The sequence below is a fragment of the Dufourea novaeangliae genome, unplaced genomic scaffold, assembly GCF_001272555.1.
Source record: "Dufourea novaeangliae isolate 0120121106 unplaced genomic scaffold, ASM127255v1 scaffold187, whole genome shotgun sequence".
Taxonomy (NCBI): domain Eukaryota; kingdom Metazoa; phylum Arthropoda; class Insecta; order Hymenoptera; family Halictidae; genus Dufourea; species Dufourea novaeangliae.
Genome location: NW_015374075.1, coordinates 1,003,944 through 1,023,392, shown reverse-complemented (window position 1 = coordinate 1,023,392; position 19,449 = coordinate 1,003,944). Strand labels below are relative to the sequence as shown.

The 19,449-nt window shown below is 44.2% G+C and overlaps 1 protein-coding gene and 1 non-coding gene across 2 annotated transcripts in view; one reads left to right on the top strand and one right to left on the bottom strand.

Moving 5' to 3' along the window:
- The window catches only part of LOC107190606 (max-interacting protein 1-like), a 198,458-nt gene that overhangs the window by 159,954 nt on the left and 19,055 nt on the right, over positions 1-19,449 (top strand). The gene's annotated exons all lie outside the window — the stretch shown is intronic.
- Trnaf-gaa lies at positions 19,168-19,240 on the bottom strand. Its single transcript has one exon. It is a non-coding gene; the product is annotated as a tRNA-Phe (tRNA).

Below are 19,449 nucleotides of genomic sequence, written 5' to 3'. Positions count from 1 at the left end.
TTTCCCTATTATAATAATATTATTATAGTTATTATAGTTGTCATTATATAGTAGTTATAATTCCATAACATAGAATTTCTTTTGTAACATTTATTAATCAATAAATATAAAAATATTCTATTATTACGTACTTTTTAAGGACCAGTAATTTTGGCTGTTTTTGGTAGAAACAGCTTCGTCTTAACTGTTGGTGGTTCTAGTGTTAAATAACTATCAATAATATCCAGATTTCATACGACTAAACCATCGATTCAATTTTCCCGCGGCGAATCGCGTGTCGTCTCGGCCGGAAGTCGCGCCCGGTGGAGTTATTAGCGGGAGCGAGAGCCTAGGCGCAGCTCGCGACGAAATGTCAAGCTCTCGAGCAATTACGCCCGATTCATTAAGCCACGGGTCGACATCGGTGGTGGTTCATTGCTTCGAAGTTTCGCGAAGGAAACTGTGCTCGCGGCGGCTAATGACGTTTGCCTCTCCCCGCGCGTCCACCGCCCCCTAAGGAAACCATCTTACTTACCTTTCCCGTCCGCTTCTTCTTCGGCCGGACCTCTTCAAACAATGGGCGATGCAATTTTTACGAGGGGACTTCCGGCCTTTCCAGTGAAACTGCTCGGCAAGGGGAGAGGGTGAGTCGCGGCGAGCACTTTGATCGCTTAGAAAAATTGCTGTTTGCCAAACAAAACCCCGCTTTTGAGGTCTGTGGATGGTGGGGATTGGGAGGGGGGGGTGGAGGGTGGTGAGCTGCAAGACGTGAAGTGGAAAACCGGCGAAAAGTTCGTTAATTACAGGAGTTTTCGACGGTGGAGACGTACCTTGTGGGGTCGATATTCTTCTTCCTGACCCCCAGTTAGGGGATGAGTAGTAACCCACCATCCCTCCCTCTTTCGTTGAACCTACCACCTCCCCCTATCTAGCTCTCTTCGACCACCCTACCCATCCATCCCCCTACTGGCTTCCTTTTTCGTGCCTCTTCCTTCGTTTCCGCGCTGCGTACCCACCCCCACCCTTTCGTAACTTGACTAACGACTCGAAATCTCTTTAAGTACCGGGCCCTCGTGGCTTTCGCGACGGGCCTGCACGTTAACTCGAGCTTTAAGCCGGATTACCTGGGCTTAAAGCGTTCGCCTCGCTCGCGCTCGTGCAAGTACCGAATGGCTGAGTGGCTTTTTCGACAGAACCGTTCGCCTCGTTTTCCTCCGGCGAGAACGCTGGCTATTCGCGCGCGCGGGAGTTTAAATCGCCGAATTGGGGAACGGTTCGTGGTGTTCGAATGACTGCGGAACTTTGGGCGATGGTGGCTAGGGGATGGTGCTTCGAAAGAGGGTTGATGTACGCGGTGATTTTGTAAAATGACAGTTGATAGCACGCTGGTCATCGGCGCCTTTGACTCCAAACAGCTCCTTTGAGTATTCTTTATTTGTTATAAAAAGAAATTCGTAAATGACCATTATTGAATCTATCGTTGGCTCTTCTGTGGTAACTATAGTTATTTCATTTTCGAAAATTTGTGCGAAACAATTGTGTGCTTTTGTGGGAATTATTAACGAAAAACATCGTAATGTTATATACAACGAAGGTTCTACTTCCGAGTGGTTTGCAGTCAAAGGGTGAAATTATAGAAGAAAACATTAAATTTCTGAATAGTAATGTTTGCAACATTTTAGATACAAAGTGCCTACAGAGTTAGGTACAATTTTCCTTGGAACAATACACAATGAAAAGGTGAAAGGCTTCAAGCAGAAAACGGTAACATAGTCGTATAATTAAAAAAAAAAAAAAAAAAAAAAAGAAAGGACTCCCAACGGACAATCGTGATTCATCAAAATCCGACCGTAATCGCGATTGTTCGCCCCTAATCACGGCCGTACGTCTTCGTGGCGTGCCGCTATTACATTCGGCGTGTCCCGCTGACAAATTACACGCGTCCACGACGAGACCAGGCGCGCGTACCGAACGTGAAATGAAGGATTGCGTCTTCGTAGAAACGGCGTGCAGTGCAACGCGCGGGCACGATAGTCGTCAGGCATAATAGAAGGATGGTGCACGGGGCACTTGGAGCGACAGACAGAAAGAAAACGTGCAATCTTCGTTTCGCCGTTAACCGTGGCAAAAATGGTAACCGCGGGACGGACACCACCGCCAGCAGGAAGCGGTCGATTATCTGATATGTACAGTCTATCGCATAACCATTGTACTATTCGTATTTACGCGAGGAACATAGATCAATGGATGACAGTGATAAACTAAAATCGTTCATACTCCTCCACGATAAGAGCTCGTTCAACGTTCTAGGTTATGTCACGTATCGATATATCGACGGTGGCGTACCCTCGCGGGCAAACTCTGCTTCCGCTAGGGGAAAAAGTGGCGTTGGAAAAGGTCCTCGTAAAATTTGGTATCGGGAAAACTTGAAATTTATGCCAACTTAACATTCGATTTAACATTCATTTCAGGTATTGGTAAATGTAGCTGAAATTCCGTGACTTTTATTTATTATCTCTTCGTAACATTCATTTCTTACCATTATGTCGATTTAACACCTAGGGACAATTTAAGTTGGGAACACGAGGGACGGTTGGGGATTAATATTAGCACGAAGAATATCGGGAGATCGTTATGCGATAGACTGTACACCCACGTAAGATATGCATCTCTCGCAACATTGTTGCGAGAACGTCACGGATAACCGGACGGATGGATACGTTTAATAACCGTGCGCATGGAGGAAATTACGATCCCCGTTGATCCATGCGTATCCTTCCTCGAGGACCGTTTCGAAATTTTCTGACGCAGAGTTTTATATATTCCTTGGGCGATAGCATTAACGGCATTGAACTTTCGTCTGGTACGAACGAGCAGCGTATAATGTCCCACGAAGGTTATAAATAGACTGCGGATCTTTATGCAAATATAGGTTTTTTCTGGTATCAAACAGAAATCCCTTTACTTTATTAAGTTCCAAATAAAATAAATACCTCATCAAAGTTCATTAAATATTTCTGTATACTAAGATTTAAATAATCATATTCGCTGTAAATGCATAAAATCCACCGTGTTATTATAAATATGGGGGACCAGAAGTGTATCGTTCGCGATCGCCAGACAGCTGGTGCGTGGAACTTAGATTAGTATCAGAACGTTGGAAAAATGTCGCGAAAAACTGGCCAGTGGTTGTGACAGGATTTGGTAGAGTGTTTGCAACCTGGTGCCGTGGAATACGCGTGAAACAGTGGCTGGTTTGATTTAGGGCAGGCATGGCCGCCGGTTGCACTCGTCGCGCAGTTTCATCCCCTCTTCTCCGTGTTTGCACAAAATAAGTGCAGTAGAATTTTCCAAGAAAAACTGCAGCATTTCCCCTGTAATGCCGTCATTTGTTGCTCTCCATTGTAATCGCGTCGCTGTAAGTACTATGTCGTGACGGTAGCCGGTAATAAGCAGGCAGAGACGGAAGCTAGTCGCTAGCCCAATGAAAGCGTATCCATGAAAAGGTACAGTATTCCCCGCGTAAGATCGCGAACTGTCTTGTTCGCAGTATCGTCGTATATTAGAAGCTAATGCGGAAATAGCCGCGGAAAACGGCTGGTACCATAATAAACGTGAACGGAAATAACACCCAACATAGGCACAGAACGTATTAACGCTAGAACTACCAATGATAAACGCATATCTTTTTCAATCGATCGATCAATACTGTTGGATTTCAGGTGTAGGAATATTAACAACACTTTCTTTAAACTTAACAAGAGGTTTTATTTCGAACGGTTTTGTCCAGGTGACTTAATATAATGTATGTACGGCTAATAGTGTGTTTGACAGCGAGAATACGAATACGAATGAATACTCTTTGAGGTCTTCTGGCAGCGATCTGTAGACTGGAAAATGGGAAAAGGAAAGGAGAGGGAGCGCTTCGTTCTGGGCCTGCTAGTGGACTCGTCAGTAAGGCTACCTAGCAGACCCTGTCTTAGACGCGGGGATATACGATGCTCCGTTAAGGACGTATATATACGAACGAGGAAGGCTTCGGGTACTTGCGGGAAAGGCGTCAACTCGGTAGACCTCTGATGGCGAATGTAGGAGGTAGTGCCGTCACAGTCTTATACACACGTTTTCGGGTTAGGGAAGGAATGGACGTGGCCTTTGATTACAGGGTGACTGAAACGATTTTTGGCTTTTTCGACTTTGCGACGACTAAGGATAATGCAGCTAGGTTACTTTATCTCTGAGTGAGCAAAAGGGTTGGTCATCCAACAATACGGCAAACTTTCGAAAATGTACAAATTTATGAATTAACTATTTTCTTTAATGTATCGTAAAAATGTATTGTTATAACATTTTAATAATCGTTCTAAGAGTGTATTGACAAGTCATTTTAACTTGCTTGGTAGTTCTGGTGTTAAAGTCGCGAAGCTTCAGAAGAAACCGTTCGGCATCGACGGATCTTTCTTCCATCGGTGCACATTCATCCGGGGGAAATCCAGTATTTATCTTCCAGATCGTGGAAAACCGTCGCGTATCAGGCGCGAATTGAAATTCGAAACACGAAAGCCCCTTTCTCTCACACTTATCCCCCTATTCGAGTGTTCCTTTCGTCCCCCTGGTGTGTCCCTCGAATGCTCGCCTCCGTGTTTCGTACACTTAAACAACGCCGACTGGGGGGTGGTGTCTAGGATCCTGAGAGGGGAATACTATTTGTCAACACTCGTGCATTTATACCGCAGGGCCCCGTGGACGTCGACGGTAAATCATATCCCGCGAACGGGAAACTATTGACCGTGATGCACGGGACCGGTGTGTGTCGGGTCTCACGAGTCCCACACGTTCGACAAAACTTACTCCATCTGGACAGGACGCAATGGGGGGGGATGTGTGCGCGTATACACGGTGCGCTACGGCAGGTGAAGGAACTGAGGTGGGTAAGGTGGTATAAAATAATAGAAATTGTCCTCACTTCATTTATTTAGTAAAATCGGTAAACGCGAATATTAGTGCAGTGTTGGTGTTGCAGTCTCGGAGGCTTACCATCGACTGACTACTCTCGCTGCATTTCCTAAATACCTCGGAGTTAGAAAAGGCAAAAAAATATGGGAGAGAAAAAGAAAAGAGAATAGAAAATGAAAACGTGAGAAGTCAGCGACAGCGGAAAAGAGTTATAAACAGAGAAAGCTAAGAGGTAGGCGAAGGACCGAGACTAACGAAAACCAGAACTCTGGCGACGCTCTAAAGGATGCGTTGGAAATTAGTGAAGGGCTTGTCACCGAATGTGCGACCAGCAGACAGGAAATAGAGAATAATAGCGTAACAGAGTTGAAAAGGAAAGAGAAATTTTTAGGAGCAAAATATGCATTGGCGTGCGTGGTGCTACAGCCACCACAGAACAATTATTGACCAGTCACGGAGTTGCCATAACTAGCGGGTAATGGTCGACTCGTTTCGGGTCGCCTTTTACCTCTCTGTCTCTCTTCCCCATCGCGTTTGTTCGTCCCTGCCCCTCGTGTTCACCCCCTCCAACAGCTCGTTTCTCTTCTTCGCTGTCTCTGACGTCGCGTCACGTCATGATAGGCCCCACGCTGCTGTCGGTAGGTGTGTATACCCTCTTTCGGAAATTAAATGGAGAAAGGATACTCGTCTAGATACTACGATGTGGGCTGGTGGGGAGATTCTGAAAATTAGAATTTATTTCGAAAACAATCCAACTCATCGAAGTCTTTGTCAAAATCTTCTTTGTATCTTTTCCTTTTTATGGGGTAAGAAATATAAATTAAACAATTTAGTAATCCGACAGGAATTCAACGCGAAACAATCGCTACCTTCGAACTGTTGAGTAGACTTAACACTTTGCCGGCCGCGCATTTATCGAAGCGCCGTTACGGTACCGCCGGCGAGATTCACGCAAGTACTACTGCTCGCCAACGGTGATATTTACGCAACTTTTCGCAACATAAGTAGTTGGAATATTATTATTATTAAATGAGCCACTAAAATAACTGTTACACTATATTTATTCCATAGTCTTATATTTTTTAATTAGTACTAAAACATTTTATTTAAAAAATTTAACTCCTAGGATTCATAGTTCTTCTTAGTATGATAATTTTGAAAACATTTTCCAACATGCAGAGGAACGTTGCAGGAAGAACACATATATGCAGTGGAACTTCTTTTCTTGGCGGCAGTGCAGATTTTACAAGCCCTTCGCGGGTTTTGAATTCTCCCATTACTAGTAATACGTGTTATTCTATGTTTCCTCATGTCCGCGGTAAGCCTGTCTGGTGGGTTTATTATAAACTTATGTTGGCGAACATAAGTCACGCGTACGTGACAGCGGCCGATAACCGTTGGCGAGCAAAAGTCACGGCAGCGTGACAGCGGCCGGCAAAGTGTTAAGACGAGTAGACTTGGAGAAATGATGAACATTGTATAAAGTCCCCTATGTCATGGACTGTAGACTGATTGGTTCGAAACAAGGTAAGGATTTAACCCTTTGCACTCGGAATTTCTAATTTCCCATACATTTTGTCGCCACTATTATATTAAAAACTGAACCACTTAGAACAAAATAATGTTGATCATCGGAGAAATCAGATACGGGTAACATGTAAAATGTGATTTTCTCAAAAAGATGGACGTAATACAGTGTCCGAGAGGTGACCACAATTCCAAGTGAAGTAAGAAGCGGTCATTCCTCGAAGGAAAAGTTGAAAACGAGAACCACAGACGGAATCCTCCCGGTTCATAATCCGATTTTCCACCCTAGAAAACATTCCTTAAACTCCGGTAGCTTCGGCTTCGCATGCCTGAAACAAAGGCCAACCAGAAACGTGCACCCACGTACGTATACACCCTTCGAGCTGGGGAAGGGGTAGAGAGGTCGCGCGTTTAACTTCTCGCCGTCTAGAACGCGTACTCGCGAGCGTCTGCTGAATATAAGGGTTGGGGAGGCGGTTGCGCCGATAAAGAAACGCGGAGGAAAAGGGTGAAAAGGAGAGGGAAGAAGAGTGCCGTGGGGGCCCGCGAGGAAATTAATAATCCAGCCATGTAATGCGGAACACGTTCGAGATATTTCGCGCTGCCGGTAAAACGTCGGTCGGGGGTGTATAATACCGCTGATGGTCGACGTATAACAGCCGGCGGTGATGAGGGAGGTAAAAAAAGAAACAAGAAAACCGGAAATTATGGTTACGCCTTGACGTTTCTCTTTTTTTTTTTTTTTAAACGAAACCCAGTGCTGGAAAGTTAGTCACCTTATTTTGTGTTCGGTGGTGCAGGCAGGTATACGTTTACTGTATCCACGTGGACTTTTGACTGAGCTCGAATAAACTCTGGATTAATTACCACAATCCTGGGGAAACATTATCTTTATCTACGGGAGTCACCCCACACCTCCCCCTTCCTGACTAGCTTCGCAGTGGGGCCAGTATCTTTTGCGATAAATAGTATATAGCGCGGCGGGCACGCAACAGGGGCCACGTCACAGTGTTTATTATCATCTGATAGCGGTTTGATTAATCATCCGAGCCGAGGAAAAGGTAGGAAAAGGATGAATGGTGGGGGGAGGAAACGAACATGGAGGATACTATATTGTTTTTTTTTTTTTTTTTTGTTCGAAACGTGGATTGTACACCGTTGAGTTCTGCCTGTAGTCGAAGACGGAACGGTGTCGACGGAAGCGTCGAATGTTTCGGGTATTTTTTGCATGACGTCCACCCTCCCCCCTTTCAACCCTTCCCTTCCTCCCCGTAAGAGGACGAAAGGGTGGATCGACGGTGGCACCGGCGAATTGGTGGGGTCGCGGGGACCAAGCGGGGGGTGCACACGGTGCTGGTTTTAATGAACTCTTTCACCCGCCACTCGTGCCACCCTTAAACCGCCGCTTTCGCCGACGGTTCTCAAAAAACGGCTCTCGCTCTTTCGGTCTCGCGATCGATAAACCTGTGCACACGTGTTTTTTTTTTTTTATTTTTCGCGTTCCACTCCCCTCCGCCGCGAAAAAATTCGCTTCATATTTTCACCGAAACACGATCCAGTTTTCTGGAATAGTTTTCTACGGATGAAAAATTCAATGTACAGTCCCTGGCCAAGAAATTGTGGCCACCCATAATTTTCGAACGTTTTCGCGGTAATCGTAGAATGAAAAAATTAGAACGTAAATTAATAACAATTTGTTATTAACTACTAAGGTACGTACATATATATTACACACCATGTAATTCAAATCAAGTCCAAATAATCCACTATATAAAAAACTTCTAACTCGAAAATATAAAAAGCGACAAAAACCGGACCGTCATCTCAAGGTTAACAATATTTCCCCTCTATGGTTGTACACATTCGAGAAGAAAATTTCAATAACCCTAAGAAAATTCGGAATGATCGTTGGAGTATGTTTTTTTCCAGTATTGTATGGGTGGTAAGTCATGAATGAAGATTTCGGTGCATAGGGGTTGGGAACCACTGTCACCTGGACAGGTTGGTGATGTCGAGAGGGCGAGAGGGTGAAAGAGCGGTGGTTGAGGAGTGGGGTGGGGGCAGCAGAGCCGGCTCGCTGCTCGGTGTGACGAGAATAGAGGCATGTTATTGATTATGGAAAAATACCCTTGGCTCAGGGAGGGTCGGCAGGGTTGTTCGTGGGGCGGGGGAGGGGGGCACCCCCTCATCTTCGAACCATGGTACCCAGCCGGTGTCATGGCTACTGTACACCGTGCATTCTCTGTGTCCGCCATCCCCCTTGTCCGTGTTCTTCGCTCGCCGCAACAGACCACCCTCCCCCTACTGCCTAATCACCCCCTTCGCCGCCGTTGGGGTCGTCTGACGGTGTGACGTCATAATAACGATATGTCCTTGTCGGCTGTTACCCTCTTCGGAGACAGTCAAGATAAGCCAGATATCGGCGTGTGCACCCGCTTATCGCGAGGATGCACATCGTGTTATATCATCGGGGGTAGTCGTCGATTTTACGAGCAGTTGCCGTTTACTCGAGTTTTCGATCTTCGGTGGTTAGGGCTTCTCGGGGGAAGGGGAGGATTAAGTTATTTTTCGAATAACTTGAAGAAATAAAATGGATTATTATTCTTCAAATACCAGTCTTTTTTTTTGTTAGCAATTAGGGGTGAATATTCTTGGACGTTTATAGAGGAATGATTGCGTATAAGTGATCTTGTGTTTTTAGAGAACTAGATATGATTGTTTAGTTCGAATATTATAGTCTTTTTTCTTTATCTTTTAGGGTGGGATATTTTCAACAAGGTTGCCCTATCGCATAAAATATGAAATAAGCACAGTACAAATAGGTGATCATGTCTTGGGAAATGAAAAATGATTCACGGATTAGAATAGGTTCCTAGCGTGTTTCATTCCCCTTTCAACGTCCTCTTTTTAGGGGTAGGGAAAATATTCCTCATCATATTTCTTCCGTCGTATAAAGGACCAAAGTAGGACTTTCAACTAACGTCTCCTACTTGCGAGAGAACTGAAAAATATCGTACGCCACTCTAATAACAAAGTGAAATACCCTCGATTGTACTACCCTTCGTACAGAAGTATCTAAAATATCAAGGTAGAATTTCTAAAATTTCTAGATACAATAAAGATCTTTTGCGAAATACATATATTCACGCAGAAAATACTCAAAAATCAGTTCACACCAGGGTTACACTACCCTAAATCAGCCGAATTACAGGGAGGATGAAACTACGATCGTTAAAAGATCCTTGCCACGCAAAATTAAAAAGTCCTCTTTAACGGGTCTCTTGATCCCGTCGCTTACCCCATTATCACATTAAAGGCCTCTTCATTAAAAGGACAAGGAGGAGCCGGGTAATATTCTTAGACCACGTTATTTTCTTAAGCCGAGTCGACCAGCTCCGTTCGAGCGTTCCCTCGGCGGGATTACCTCCACAGGTCGCCCTTGTTTCGTAAATAAAACCACTTGGTTAGATCCATTTCATCCCCCACCGGGCTTCTCGATTCTTCCGATAGATTGAAAACAGAGAGTAGTGAAAAAAAAAAAACAAATAGCGAACAACTCGTTTTTCGTCGTCCTTTTTTGTCTACCACTTTTATACTTGATCTGGTTAAAAGAAACCTTGATTTGTTGATCGAATTTTTGTACTTGCCCTAAGTTATGATGGATTAAAGTTATCAAAATAATGTTCGTACAAAAGTTGTTCGGTACAAAAGGTGACACTAGGTGGTATAAATAATTTTTCTATAAGTTATTGTGTTGATCTGACTACTTTGTATTTAATTTATGATATTTTACAACTCGGAACGATATCATATAGCAGTTCATTATATTCGTCTCAACAAACACTATCATAATACAAATAAAGAAATACAGGGTTCCATTTAAAAAAATTAACTACTACACTTACAGAAAAATGATTTATACCACGTAATATCCCCCTTTGTACCAAACAACTTTTGTACGAACATTTCTTTGATAACTATAATCCTTCGTGAGATATTCCACCGTTTCCAGTTAAACGAAACACCCTGTATGTTTGTACGTATAAGTTCCTCGCGTTTCGAAGTCTCCCAAAAATTTCGAATTCGAGTTCCGAGAATCGAAAAGTTAAGTTGCAACTCATTTCTAAAACTTCAAAACCATAGAAAAGAAACGAAATTTCCAATTTCCCGTATCAACAATCATCGAAGAATTGAATAGCTACCAATACAAAGCCGATGACCCAGATAGATTTTCCATTTTTTTCCCCTCTCACCCGTGATCATTTGCTGAGAATCGCCGAGGAATTGCCACCGAAGGGGTCTGCGAACGGTTAAGGGATGCTTAATGAAGATTAAGGGGGTGACTCGCGACTCCTTGCCCCGTTTCCTCTCGCCGTTTCGTTCTCCAGCTCCCTCCTCCGCCTCCAGGAACAAGCAGCGCGCGTGTTGCCAGTCGGGAGAATGCTCGAGGAGGAGGACACCGGATACGGAACGTCGTTTCGAGGCTTTCAGGAACAGATTTAACCCTGTCCACGATCCGCTTCGGCAGGTTTTCGGGGGTTCGAGGGGCGTCGAGTCTACCGTTCGACACGGGGCCGCATAATAATGAGCTTCCCGCCCGAAATTGGAGCAACTCTGGGTGGTCGAATCTTATCAAAGGGGAAATTCGACTTGGATTTTCATTGCGAGAAAACCACCGTCGTCGCGACACGCGGTTCTGCATACCAACGGAATAATAATTACGCGGGCTCGTGACTTTCGATGACTAACGCCCTGCCAGCTTCCTTCGCCTCCCTTTCTAAAGGGTAAATTGCGCTTTACGAGGCGTCCGCGACGGACAATTTACGCGGGCATTGTAGATCCCTCTCCACCCCTACGGCTAATAAATTCCGGCCTGTTGATTAGGTTAATGCCAACCGGTGGCGGATGGAGACCACCATTTTGTTGCCTCTACAGGCAGTTCGCGTGTGTCTGTCTCTGATGGTGGTCTTATTCGGGTGAAACGGGGCGTGATCGCGTACCCGGAGTCGATTTTAGATACGAAAGCGAGGGTTTTTGCTTGGGCACGGTTTGCGTGTTTGTGAACTGTGGTTGAATTAATAGTCGCTTTTGTAAATCAAGTGTTGGGTTTCTTTTTTTTATTCCAGGTTTATACTTACATTGGATTATTGATACTGAAATGAAACTGAAATTGATTTATCGTATGAATTGTATGAAACATCTGTTGGTATCGTTGTAAAGCAAGATATTTATTGTTTTGTTGACACATTAACCCTTTAACTCCTAGTATTGCATCGGCGGAAAACTCTTTTTAATATCTAACTTTTGTCATCGAGGATCCGGAGTTTCATCGAAATTCAGGTATTCCTTCGAAAAATATACATTGTGTCCCTAGAAAGATACTAACGATCGCTGTGTTGGTCATTGAATTTCAATTGTTATATTTTTCTTTATTATTGAAAATACAGCAAATCGTTGTAAAGCCCAGTGTAATCAATTGACAGAGCAACTAGAACGATAATTCAACCAAAAGAAGGTAGAAATTCGATAATAAACACACAGGAAGTGCCTAAAAATTCTCAGAAAAGCGGGTAAAATAATACCAGTCATAGATCCCTATAGAATAAATCTAAAGGGGCTTCGAAACACCATCCGTACATTGTCACACGAGATCCCCATCATCCCCGTTCAGCTTGTCACTTCCAGAACTCGGAGTATCGTGTCGGTAAGACCCGTCGGTAGAAACGTAGAGAACGATCGTCATTTTCCCTGACACCTTCATCCCGTGTCCTTCTCGTAAGGAGAACGTCTGGCCTTGATCCGGCCAAGGTGAAAACCCCGGTCGAAGGAAACCTCGAAAATCCTTGGTCGGAGAAGAACAAAGGAGTCGATAGGCGAGTCGTCACACACAGACAGACAGAGAGTCCTTTCCACTACGTTTCGAGAACCGTTTACCAACATCTCATCGCCCAACCGGGAGACCCCTTTTCTTCTTATCTTCGCCAACTTCCTCCGTGCACTCCTCTTACCAGATTTTTCGCCCAGTCGTTGCGTTCTCCCGGGGGGGGGGGGGGGTTGCTGTGAGTGCTCATTGCTAGAAGACACTTTTGGTGGAGTAGTGATGCTGCGTGAAGCATAGAGACTCACCGGAGAGGGTAGGACCGTCGAAAGGGTGGAGGGTTAGGGGGATGGGGGGCGTCGCGTTGCCGTCGAACAATGTGCTTTTCGCGGCTGCAAAAACGATGGAGGTAGAGGGAGGATGGGACAGGAAAGGAAGAAGGAGAGAAATGAGGGCAACGGAGAAAAAGAGCGGCGGTGGGGGGTGTAGGGAGAGGAGAGGACGAAGGAGAGACACACCGGGCCGAGTGAGAGCCAACGAAAAGGAAGCACGGAGACGCCGGGCGTCGCGACGCCAGTTTCCAGCGTGAGTAAAAAGCCGAGCCACCCCTTTTCTTTTCGGACTCCTCTCCCTTTCCTCCGACATTTGCCTATTTGTCTAGCAGGCTGGAGAGACTTTCTCTTCTTTCTTTTCAACTTCTCTCTTCCCTGGATACACCACCTATCTCCCTTTTTCTACCTGCTGATTCTTTCCTTCCTTCTCCGTTCTAACTTTCTCCATCGCGAGCAAGGCAGTGCTGCTTTCACCCCCTTAGTTCGCGGCGGAAAGGTTTCTCGTAAAGAATCATTAGGGACAGCATTAGTATACTCATACATCGCAGGGGGGTGGGTGGGTTCCAGCACGAAAAGGGAGACGTCCCTCGTTAACCGTCGCGTCTCCGAATAAAAGAACCGTGGCCCCCGCAGGGGTGGGGGGATGGTCGTCGTTACCCGCTTCGAAAAACCGGTTCCGACGAATTAATTCGCCGTCGTCGATCTCTCGACGTCGCCGACGAACCGTCTCTCCCACCCCTTCGATCGTTGCTGCGATATCGTGGCCGAAACAACGTTTCTTTCGACTTTTCCCTGGGTGCTTCTGTTACTACGATGACAGGCAATGTTATGGATGTGATTAATCTACGTATAAGACAGGTAGTGACGTCAAAATTAAAATGGAACTGAATTTTGAATATTTTATTAGAGATCTTTACTACGGTGATCCGTCATTTTGACGGGTTCGGTAGTTCCAGTGTTAATAATACAATATATCGTAACACTTCCTAAAAGGCAGCACAGAAACAATGATCCCACCTTAGAATTTCAGTTCCAGAAACATCGTTTCAATACCACCGTGAGCCACTTCGAAAGACCAACATTTCCCTTTGAATATTTCACCCTCTACCAGCGCGAACGGCCGTCCAATAATTGTCGAAACAATTCAAATCCAAGGGAACCAGCCAGGGGGGTCCGTCCGTAATCTATTCGCGGTGCTTTCGACCGAATCTTGGAAGAAACAGAATATAAATGCGCCCGTAACTTCGGTACCGAAAGTTAGCCGACTGTTACGCGACTTCGCGAGTCTTTCTTAGAAAAGATTGGGAGGGGTGGGGGTGGGGGGGTTGAAAGAAAGGAGAGAGAATGCTTGGGTGGTACATTCCTCTCTTCACCCTTAGAGAAGAATTTATCTCGTGGAACGTGCCAACGGAGGACGGACGATGGTCCTCGATCAATAAAGTTTATTGTTTTCCCGTGTTCACGACTTCGTTGGCAACGACGACGCGTATCGGAGGGGGAAGGGTGGAGGTGACACGAGGGGTGACAGGACGGAAGTGTGTTCGTTTCTTGGGAACGATCGCATTGAATGCACACGTTACGTGTCGCGTGTACACGTTCTCTCCTCCATCACTGGTTCTGTACGTATGCGTGTATACGTGTGTCTGTGTGCAGTTTTTTCTCAGTTGTGTACAGCCACGGTCAATTGACCTCGTTCCCGTTCGTGTGTCTGAGCACGACTGGAACGCGAATGTCACTGATTCTACTCGGTGGAATGAGGTGTACACGTGTGTGTACAGCGTGTTAAGTGTACCCCTTCCTTCCACTCAACGTCCGATTCTTTGGCGATCGTATTTATTTTTGTTCCTTATCATGATCTAAAGCAGAATTCATCTTCTGATTTCATTCGAAATAAATCATGCGTTGGTTTAAAGTACGACGGTCCATTTGAAATTTTCAGTATAAATTCTGGCACAGCCTGTGCACATATAACACCGTTGGGTCAAATAAACCACATCACACTATTCGTGCGAGCCACCGAATTCCAGCCATTACAGGATATACATTCATCTTTCGTTCTACACCACCAAACACGCTGTTTCGTGAATTCGGTGTAAAATACTCTGAGTGGATTTTATTTCGTTTTATCGTTGGTCACCCGGTATATCGAACGACGATGGTATTTTTCACGAGCTAACGTTTTCGCCGCGATGATCTCGTCGACGATAACTTTTGCAATCAAAATTTCGATTCCACCCCTCTCGTTTTGCACCCCTGGCGAACGCCGCAATTCCAGTCGCATTTTCCAAATTTTTTCTATCGACGTTTTACAAAAGCATTCTACCGAACGGCAGCAAATCATTACTCCCTTTCCGTTTTATAATTCGCAGACAGAAACCGTACAAATGCGAAACGCCGTTTGGTTTTTCACTGGGGAAAAAGAGTATCGTAGGGGGACGGTGAACACTAAAACATTGACGGAATTGTTGATGGGGGATCGGTGGAAAAATCATCGGGCGAATATACCTGTACCGAAATCGACGGCTGAATGGATAATTCGAATGGATGGGAAAATTGAACGGGAATAATTGTTCGCGATGGAATCCTGTGAAATCGAGTTTCGGAGGAGGGAAACGATCGAGGGGGTTGTGTCGAGGAAATTGATTTGTTCCGTAGAACAATTGGTACACTTGCGTAATGTAATAATCAAACGATGGATTTTATGCGGTAATAATGAATTGTTGAATCAATAGAATCTCCAAGAATACAGAGAAATTTTTATTTTCACTAAAAATTATTAAATTTTTAATAATCAGTAATTCTGCATATAACAAAAAGATTTTTTAATTTTTCCTCTTATTTAACAGCTCAAAAGTATGCAACCCCACAAGAACACCGTAAAAATGAGTCGCCTCCTGCCCCCTCCGTAACGTGAACCATCAACACGATCGGTGGGATTTTAATCGAATTTGTTGCCAACATTGGCGTGAACAGAAGCGCGGGAAATTTACACCGGGCCAGGTTATTTATCCCCTTTTCGGGCCACGGCCGCGACCGGAGGCGATAATTGCGCGCCGGGCGTGGCCCTTAATCATCGGAATTACTATGCTGCAATTTTAATTATTGTCGGCCGCCGATTGTGCCCGAGGCCGTAATCGATTCCAAATAATGGCCCCTCCATCGCGGCCGTCTCGCAGCTAGCTAATTAATGCAACTCTCTGCTCACCCCTTAACATTTTCTTTTTCGCGTGACATACTGCCCATTTCCCGGATAAATTAACGATTGAACAGCTTTCAGTTGAATTGTCGACCGAATTACGAAAGAATTCGTGACAAATGATTCATCGATTGAGAACAGATCGATTTGATCGAGATGGTACGAAATACCCCGTGTGCGACTTTGCAGAACTGCATTGTACACCGAAGCACACAAGCAGGGAAAACAAAAACATAAAAATTATGTAGTACGGGAAAGTTATTATCGTTTCCTTTTTCTCTCAGATTTATTTACAGTAGAATTGAACTACCAAAATTTACGATCATCCCTCGATGTATCGGTACTGTTTACACAGGTGTTACGTATACTCCGAGTAAATTGAGGTACAGGTGTGTGACGACATAGTGTGTTTGATAATTTCACTACTTTCTTGCTTCTGTAATAGTAAACTTCGTAAATTTTAAAATCAGTTTTTTCATTGGAAACTTCAGGTCTAAGGCGTCTTTAAACCGTCTTCAAGACGTCATGTGCTATCTGGGTTTGAACGTAACGTTGACGCTTCGTATAGTGTGAATCGACGTTTATTCGAGAGGCAAAACCGAGTATAAACAAAGTCGCGAGTAGAGAGGGAGCGAGGTGATCGACGTTTCGGCCAGGTAATACATACACACGCTCACGCGGGTCTCGCTGTCATTAATTAATCTCATGTGATAAATGCTAAGTCGTCCGCCAGCTTCGAAGATGTTAACGCCGCTGCCGGCGCGGCATGGCCCAGCTGCGCGCCGCGATTGAATCAGGAACAGGCGAACGCTGAGACACCGGTGGCAGATGTTGCTGCTGCATAAATTTCTGTTAATCCTTCGGTGGCAGCGAGACCAAGTCGTTTGTTCATGAACAGCCCACGCGCCGCCAGGCGAAAGATCGATCCGCGCCGGTTGTGTTAAAATCGATGGTACCAGGGCTCTTCCAGATACCATCTTCATCGAGTTATAAGGCTAAATATTCTGGTAATTTTGTAAAATTTTCATTCAGTGCGTATTGTCAGGACTGTCGATTCGATAGCACGAGAAATTAAAAGGTTAGGGGTGTATTAACACGTTAATACGTTGACATAAAAATAAATAAAAAACATAGGTTTGTTTAATGTGGATATTTTCTACTTCAAAATTTGAAGATACAACATATATATATATATATATCAGTCCCATAATTTTGAAAGAACGATTTAAGGGTCTTGGCGTTAAATAGTTAATAAACAGCAGTTTGCAAAAAACGTTCCAAAGTTAACGTAACAACTCCATTCAATCAGAAACCGATCCACGCACAACTTCTATCGTTAATCCAGTATACATTCCATTCGTGCCCCACGAATTTTCGTTGGCTCCCGTTGTCCCAAGACCGATCACCGGAAGGAAATAGAATTTCACGGGGGTGGTTGTCCCCCGGTTAGTGTCCCTCCTCTCGTCTCCAAAGGGGCAAGACCGCCGGTAAATATACCGCCCCCTCGTCCGAGTTAAAAGAGTTTCAAAGCTCATTATCGCAAATCGAGGTGAATCGGAAGAAGAGAGGGATCCTAGACAGGGACACAGGGGAGGCTACAAAAACAGAGAGAAAAGATAGACGTTCCGTGACCCCGTAAATACGTGGGGTCTACCGTACTCTCGGACTTCTTTATTTGTTTTACGCCCCGAGACCCGTCTAGCAACCCCCCTTTTCCAGGAGGGGTAGGGGGAAGGTAGTCTACGTACGTTTTCGATGGACTTCCAGCAGTCGGGGCGCCACGGAAATAAATTGAATCATGCGGAAAGTAGAATTACAAACACATCCACGTGGCGTACCCGTCCTTCCTTGTGTTTTTATCCGTCCTTCCTTGTGTTTATATCCGTCCTTCCTAATGTTTATATCCGTTCTTCCTTGTGTTTATATCCGTTCTTCCTTGTGTTCGTTCTCATCCTTTCTTGTGTTCGTAACCACTCGACGTTGTGTTGGTGCGCTCGGTAGTTTCGTTGCAGGAAGGTCGGTGGTTTGGGGAATGGGAGTTTGGGAAGGGGATGAGCTCTCGGGGTCTTCCAACTTGGACATCCCGGGGTATTATCTATCTCGGAAGTTCGTCCCCCAGGTTGCGGCTGCTCAATTGACGATGACGAAGACGACGACGACGACGAGAACGAGGAGGAGGACGGTCACGCTAATCGCGCCCGGCTGGAGATTGGCTTTTAGCACAGAGTTCGGGCAACTTGTATCGCCAGGAAATCGCGCACGCGGAGCCCCGTTCCACGAGAATTTACGGGGCGACTCGTTTGCCCCGGGAACGTATTTATGGGAATGGAAACCAAACCCCCTCTGCACCAGCTAAGTCTCCCTGGTAGAGTGTGCCGCCACGAATTGATGGAAATTCAAATTGTTTTCGGAGATTTCTGTTCGCTGGTTTCTTCTTCGGGGGAAGTGGTAACGGGGGTGGAATAATAGTGGTTGGTAACTTCGTTGACTCTTTTGATCTATTATGAAAAAAGAGGTATTTCAACGAGTAGGGGTTTACACAGTAGGAATTGCTGAATAATTGCTTTATTGGTGAAATATTGTGACCAGATATTGGTATCTGAACCCCTTGAAAGTGATTAATAAAAAGTGATTAATAATAGAATTATTAAACAGAGTTGGGCAGCATTTTGTTCGAATGATACATAGTGAAAAGTAGGAGTATCTAAGAACGTTATCTTGATCTTTGAACACAATAATATTCCTCAAGAAATTTTAACATTTTTTGCATTTTTTTAAAATATGATTTTTTTTTAATGTACGCTCTGGGAAAGAACGGTTTGCAGATTTGTGTTCAGCTTATATAGATCTATCAGAAACGTATATTAAATTGCAAATATTTTTACGTGTTGAATAGTGTCCGCCAAGTGTCTACTCATTCAAGGAGATTTGTTAGTTTATTATAAAAAATAGAATTTCCATATGTAAACAATGAAAAATGACGTGGTACTGTTTTTCTATCGATATGGATAAATCTCGATTCACGAGAAAACTGGTTAATTATTGAGCTGTTCCAGTAAGGAATATTTTCTCTTTTTCTGTTAACATTGTGTTATTTAACAACAAACTTGTTTGTTAAACATTTGCACTACGATCGAGACAATTCGATTGTAAATTTAATTTCTCTATCTGACTTGAATAATAATTGTTTTTTTGACGTTTTAAGCGTGTTCTTTCGCAGGAGGTTTCAGCAATGTGTTTCCGATAAAAATTAATAATATTGTTCTTAGAAATTTAATTTTCTTATTTTAAATAATCACGAAGTAATTGTATATCATCTACGAAGTTTGTCTCGCAAAATCGAGGAAAAAAAAGTGTTATGCCGAAACCCGGGATCGAACCGGGGACATTTAGATCTTCAGTCTAACGCTCTCCCAGCTGAGCTATTTCGGCTGTGAAGAAAGGTCTTGTACATATTTTACTTATACTCCGTATTCGTACCAGATATTTGTTGGTCATACATGTATTATACAACTGATTTATTTATGAATTTATATTCCTAAAAAATTACGACACACAAATTATTAATTAAAACTTCCAGAAATTGTTAATCCGCTCACTGGATCTTTTTCGTATTTCGTACAAACATTTTTTTTCATAAA